Genomic DNA, 7,391 nt, shown 5'->3' on the forward strand with positions numbered 1-7,391 from the left:
ATAGAGAACTGAAGAAACCGAGGGACAGTTTTTATGGGTATTTAAAATCACACGAATTATGGCAGAGGTAGAACTAGAACAAGTAATCGTGTGGCAGAGTTAAAATGGTCAAAGGGAGTTTCTGTTGTGGCTCAGTGGTTAACAAACCCAACTGGTATCCATGAGGATGTGGGTTCGATCCCTGGCCCCACTCAGTGGGTTAAGGATCCAGCGTTGCCGTGAGCTGTGGTGCAGGTCACAGACGTGGCTCAGATCCTGTATTGCTGTGGCTGAGGTGTTTGCTGGCAGCTACAGCTCCAATTGGACCCCTAGCCTGAGAACCTCCATATGCCACAGAGGCAGCCCTAAAAACACAAAAGACAAAACAAATAAAAAAATTAAAAATAAAATGGTCAAAGACTGCAGGAAGTGACTGCAACTGGAGAAACTGTGGTTTGGGTGGTCTGATGGCATGAGAGTCAAAATTCGGAATTTTTAGGAAGGAGGGAAGAACAGTCTGGAAGTAGTGAAGACAGCCTTCTCCAGGGGTGTGTGAGAGAAAACGGCCACCACCTGAGACAGCACAGAGGCCGTAATGAGCATGTCAGCTTCTGCTCAAAAGGGGGGCCTTCCAGACTCTGAAAGATAAAATGTATAGGAACACTATCTAAACCGCTGATTCATCTCCTGTGCCTGCCCGTTATGGACGGAATATTTGTATCTCTGCATCCCTCTCAACCCCCAGGAGCCCCTCGCCCTCAGTGTGACTGTACCTGAGATGGGGCTCCCAAGGAGTCTTTAAGGTTAAAGGAGATCCTAAAAGGGGGGTCGTGATCCCACAGGATGCGTGTCCCTAGAGAGGACACAGTAGAGCTCGCTCCACCCCCCACTCCCCCAGGACCTCACGCTCGCTCCCAGGGAAGGTGGCAAGTGACAAGCCAGTGAGAAGGCAGCCAGGGCCACCCCAGAGGACAGCCCTCACCAGAATCACCCCTGCTGATACCAGGATCAAGGACTCCCGGCCTCCGAACTGTAAGAACATACATTTCTGTCCCCAGCCTGAGTACGTGGTTATGGCAACCCAAGCAGATGAAGACACAGCCCTCCCTCCTTTTGCAGTTTGACAATAGGGGCTAGGAGGGTACGGCTTTGAGTAAATGCAGTCACTGAACGCAGAGCCCAGATCACACTTGATAATTTTTTATGATGTTGGTGAAAAAACTAGGACTGCTCTTGTGTGTGTGTGTGTGTGTGTGTGTGTGTGTGTGTGTGTGTGTGTCTGTTTGTTGGCATTCCAGCTCACTAGAAAGCCAGATGAGGCCTTCCTTAGTTGATACAGCACTACAGGTGTCTGATTCTAGCCTGGCAAAGTTTTTTTTTTTTTTTTTTTTAGGGCCACTCCCATGGCATACAGAGGTTCCCATAGGAGCTGTAGCCACTGGCCTACGCCAGAGCCAGCCACAGCAACGCAGGATCCCGGCCGCATCTGCAACCTACACCACAGCTCACGGCAACACGGGATCCTTAATCCACTGAGTGAGGCCAGGGATTGAACCTGCAACCTCATGGTTCCTAGTCGAATTCGTTAACCATGGAGCCAAAACGGGAACTCTATAGCCTGGCAAATTTTCATCCTCCTAACTAAAATTATAGGCGGGAAAGGGAAATAGTAACAAAGAAACTAAATTTACATTCCCTTGTTCAAGGTTTTCATTTAATGAAAATGTGCTCTGCACATTACTGGAAAAGTACATATTTAAAAACAAACACTCAAATTCATCTGAAATCTAGGACTGCACCCACGGCATATGGAGATTTCAGGCTAGGGGTCCAATCGGAGCTGTAGCTGCCGGCCTATGCCAGAGCCACAGCAACGCCAGATCCGAGCAGTGTCTGAGACCTTCACCACAGCTCAAGGCAATGCCAGATCCTTGACCCACTGAACAAGGCCAGGAATTGAACCCGCAACCTCATGGTTCCTAGTCGGATTCGCTAACCACTGAGCCACAACGGGAACTCCTGAAAAATCTAATTTTAAATGCCACTCTTTTGTAATCAACAATCCTGAGAACTAAGAGGACAAGGGAGAGATCCTTATGATGATCTAAGTTGAGGATATTAGTGTACTCATCCCAGTCTTTTTCTATAGAACTTATAAATATTGGTAACAAGAGGAACACTTGAAATCAGAAGGTATCAGGAGGAAACCTATTTACAGATTAAATACTAGAATACACAAACAAAAAAAACTACTTTATTATCTGAAGTTTACTCATGTTATTTTCCACTGTTTTATTTTTTAACGTGCTAATAGGTGAAACCTACTTTCATCATATTTTTCTCAAATAATGAGAAAGTTATATACCTAAAAAAGATACAAACTTTAGTAATTTATGCTGTGCAACTCCATTAAATTTTCATATTGTCTGTTACATTCAACAACTGTGAAGGCTAAAGAAATAAACACATCACCAATAAAAATTTCTATTTCTTAATTCTAATATCAATTCATACAAAAAGTGTTGAGTATAGCTGGTGATCTCTTCTAAACATCTTTATTCAAAAACGTAAACCTTTAAAATACATCAATATCTAGGGAGTTCCTTGGTGGCACAGCAGGTTAAGAATTAGGTTACTGCTGTGGCACAGGTTCGATCTCTGGCCTGGGGACTTCTGCATGCTGTGGGCATGGACAATAAATAAATAAATAAATTCATTTAATTAAAATAAAAAATACATCAATGTCTAATAGAAAGTATACACTGCAATCACACAGCCAACCACGGAAGAAGAAATATGTCATTTCTCATGTTCACACATCTGCTGACAAACTACAAAGCGCAGATTTCTAATAAAAGTATTAAATGAGAAAGATCTGTGTAACAAGTAAACCAGGAGAAGGTATTGGTCAAAATTACTTGTCAGCTTCAAGCTGTGTTATTTCTGGGTTGTTCGACAGTTCTCTACTTCTTTCTTCCTGATGTTCAGATCTAAGGGAAAGGTCCCCATCTCATGATGATAGGACTCTTCCCTTATATCATGTATTCAATCATCTGACCCCTAAACCTTCCAAGTTTTCAAGTCATTTAAGCCATTCTAGATCTCTGGGACAGCAAAGAAAGAAGAAAAAGGAAGGGAGGGGCAGATAGAAGATCAGGTGTAAGTATCCGACACCCTGCAAGGAGTCAAAACTTGTTGACAGGTACAAAAGGAGAGGAAGACTAACACCTGCATAGTCTTAAGGACATTAGTGAACATTCTGACCAAAGATCATTCCAGCAGGAAGGTCCCTTAGCGGGCACAGGCAGAATTCAAGGTGGCACTGGAACAATACAGTGGCAGTATCTACAGAAGGTACCATAAGACAGGTAGGGATGATGGCATCTCCCAAGATCCCACAAAGTCCATCATGATTCATGGAAAACTGCTGTGTTCCCTGGATGCCAGGAGGAATACAGTAATGCTGGCAGTAGCGGAACCTAGAAAAGACATGGGTTTTGGAAAAAGTCACAGACTGTAAGTTCTTACAACCAGATTCAATAGCAAGGTCCAGGAAGCCCAAATCAGCTGCCAGGATGACATTCAAAGACCAAATGGGAACAGTCTCATTTCAGTGGATACCAGGGCATGATGCCCAGTCACCAGTATGCCAACTCCAGAGTACTGGATGCAGTGAGGGTTACACAATGAGTAAAATGCCCTTCACCCAGAGCCATGAGGATACAAAGCTTTCCCGTTCACCTGAACGTTATCTTGGAAACGGAATGAGGGAAGGAAAACCCTTGGAGAAATGAGAGAAATCATCAAAGAGTCTTTAAACTGGAGACCAGTGTGAGCTTAGTGGACAAGATCAGGTGTTCTCCATCTTCAGTGGGAATGGGATCTTGAAGGCAAGGTGAAAGCAGCTACAGAAAATAAATTACATTTCCTGTGTATATTTCAAAAGTAGTATGTCCACTTTTACACTCATACGCACCCATCATTCTGAACACTGCTTCCCAACCCCAGCTGCATAAACACATTCTAAACCAGTACTATTCAAAGTGTGGTCTGTGGTCAGTGCCCGTCAGGAAATGGTTTATTATCTGTCCATGGTTAGATGAATACAGAAAATGAAGATAGGTGTTTAGAAACCCCTACAGCAATTTGCCATTGCTGCAACATCTAAGCCTGTGATGAACAAGCTCATCTCATTGAACAGGACATAGACAAGTACAGGTGTGGTCAGACTCAGGTGGGTAGTTTCACATGGTACAGACCACGTATCAGTCTGCAGTGGGGGACAAACAGCTCTCCCCTGCGAGTGGTCTAAGTACTAACGTAGATCGGCACGCTACCAAATTCTACCATCAAGTGCACTGCCAATACCAGGGTAATTTGTATTTAGGATGGCAACAGTGCAAAACAAGAATGCAGGACCTCATAAGCAAATGACATGTTTGTGTCCAGGAAAGACCAGGTGACAAGAGACTGTTAGGACCAATGTTCCAGAGGAGTTCAACCAGAGAAAATGACAGTACCACTCCCAGCAGCAAGTCCCACATTCATCCTGCGAGAGGGAAATTTCCTTTCAGGCAAATGATAGCAAGTCGCATGAAGCAAATGTTGTTCATTTGAAAGTTATTGACTCTTTTTTTATAGCTGTGTTTATATTTCACACGTAAAGTCTGTTTTGGTTTTATGGTTGTATGAAAGCGATTAGGAGCTTACACCTAGTTTTACATCAGTACATATGCAAGTAACATAATTGAAATAAAGTCAGCAATGGAGATCTGCAGAATTTTTTTTTCTCCATTAAAAAGGCTCCATATGATTTCTTTTTTTTTTTTTTTTTTTTTTTTTTGGTTTTGAGGGCTGCACCTGCAGCATATGGAGGTTCCCAGGCTAGGGGTCTAATCTGAGATACAGGTGCCAGCCAAAGCCACAGCCACAGCCACACCAGATCTGAGCCGTGTCTTCGACCTACACCACAGCTCATGGCAATGCCGGATCCTTAACCCATGGAGCAAGACCAGGGATCGAGCCCTCAACCTCACGGTTCCTAGTTGGATTCGTTTCCACTGCGCCACAACAGGAATTCCACCATATGATTTCAATTTGAGAAGTAATAGTGTCTTGGACATTGAGTTGAGGTCTGAAACTGGGACTGGAGAGAAGCAGAAGCTGAAGCTGGAGCAGTGGCAAGGTGTACTCAGCCTGTGAGCTGAACTTTTCCAAACTCAGCAGGGAAAGAGGCTGCCTTGAAGAATTGTGCAGCCTGTACGTATTGCAATTTAGTTACATCATTTGAGTTATTTTGTTATAAATGAGAGCCTAAGGGGGAAACCTCATAACACACTCGAACTTCATTTGGAAGGCAAAGAATTAAGATGTTTTTAATGAACGCTTCCATTTTATGAAACACATGTTACACAAATAACACCTCCATCCAGAAATGGCCAGCTAACAGAGGCACTCACTTGAAGAATCTCAGTCTTTCAACAACTTCTTCCCTTTATGTAACCATGTAGCAAGAACAGCTTTCACCCCATAGCAACTTTAGGAGGTCAGTATCAAGAATCATCATTCCTTTCCCATGAAAAAATAGAGGTTCCGAGGGGCAGACTGTGCCTAGACCAAATAATCAAGAACATGGCCAAGAGAGGACTTTAACTTCACTTTTCTAATTTCTGAGCCCAGTATAAGAAGTATTTTAAAACTTGGAGCTTCCCGTCATGGCTCAGTGGTTAATAAATCCAATTAGGAACCATGAGGTTGCGGGTTTGATCCCTGGCCTCACTCAGTGGGCTAAGGATCTGGCATTGCCGTGAGCTGTGGAGTAGGTTGCAGACTCGGCTCGGATCCCTCATTGCTGTGGCTCCAATTCGACCCCTAGCCTGGGAACCTCCATATGCCGTGGTGCAGCCCTAAAAAAGACAATACGCACACACAAAAAAACCCTGATTCACTGAGCATTTCATTGTTTTCAGAAAATAAAGATTTTTAATAACCTACCCAATTCTATAAAATACATTTCTATAAAATAACAACTACCACTCTTCTTCAATTCAAAAAAAAAATCACTTTCAATTCCAGATTAATATTAGGAAATAAGTGCAAGGGGTAATAACTATTTTTCCTTTAGAATTAGCTAGTATATAAATTTTATACAAGTGAAAGAAAAAAACTAGTGCGCACTAAGGTATCATCATGACCCAGCCTGGTACCCAATCACTGTGGTCTCTTTTTACATTATCCTCTCAGGTTATGTATACATTTTCCCCTCCACAGAGTGGGGGGGGGGATAAAGAAAGGCAGCATGTGGAGGAAAGAAGAGCTGGCTTTGTATCAACATATTGGGTCTCAAGACACAAGCCTGAATCGAACTATGCTACCTACACCAGAGTCCTGCGCTCGCCGTATTTCCTATGGTCACCTGTTCACCAGGTCCTCCTCCTGAGCATCTCTGCACAGCCTAGAACAGGGCTGAAGCCTCCTACCTGATTCCCAGCCCTCCAGTCCCTCCTCTGTCTAATCTTTCCTTCTTGCTACCAAAGTGACACTTCTAGGATGCACACTCTGCTGCAAGTCCTTCAATTAACTTTTCATCACCCTCTGGGTACAGTCTGAACACTGCGACTGGTCATACAAAGTCCTTCCAAATCTGGCCATCTCTAGTCTCATCTTCTCCTACCCAGTTTCCCATATTCTTACTCTGCAGTCCCTCTGTATGTTCATATTTTACATGTCAGCCCCTTAAGAAACCAGGAGTGGGCGTTCTCTTGTGGCACAGCAGGTTAAGGATCTTGCACTGTCACTGCAGTGGCTTGGGTCGCTGCTGTGGCATGAGTTCAATCCCTGGCTCAGAAATGTCCGCATACTGTGGGCATGGCCAAAAAAACAAAAACAAACAAACAAACAAAAAAACAGTCACGGTTCCTGGACTCTTTTATTCCATAATGCTTTGAAACACTCCACTTTCCTTGCCTGAAATAACTGCCCTCACATTCCCCACCCCAACCTGAACTCCTCTTCTTCCTTCAAGTCTTTCAGTATTTGCTGTTTGACCTCCTTCGAGAGCATCCTCAGAAGCTTCCCTCTGCCCACCTGCCCTCAGCACGCTCAACCCCTCTGCCCTGCCCTCTCAGCACTAATCTGTGTAGGAGGAAAGACACTGTCATATCTGTGACTCTGTAACTATATATAATAATCTCCTTGAAAACAGGAACAATGATTTTCCCATCCCCAGCACCCATCATGTCAGTCAGCTGTCAATAAATGTTTACTAAATGCATGAAATGTGGCCTTGGGCACATTTCTCTCCATACTGGAGTTTCTTCTTCTTCATGAGAGTTAGACCAGAAAGACTGGGCCTCAAAAACCTCTGTGTTTCAGCACAGCTTTTCACAAAACACTGGACTTTCTGCTTTACT

At 43.7% G+C, this 7,391-nt stretch overlaps 1 non-coding gene across 1 annotated transcript; it reads right to left on the minus strand.

Moving 5' to 3' along the window:
- Positions 3,132-3,212, minus strand: MIR9808 (microRNA 9808). The gene has a single exon (NR_128493.1). It is a non-coding gene; the product is annotated as a microRNA 9808 (primary transcript).

The sequence above is a fragment of the Sus scrofa genome, chromosome 5 (assembly GCF_000003025.6).
Source record: "Sus scrofa isolate TJ Tabasco breed Duroc chromosome 5, Sscrofa11.1, whole genome shotgun sequence".
NCBI classification, from domain to species: domain Eukaryota; kingdom Metazoa; phylum Chordata; class Mammalia; order Artiodactyla; family Suidae; genus Sus; species Sus scrofa.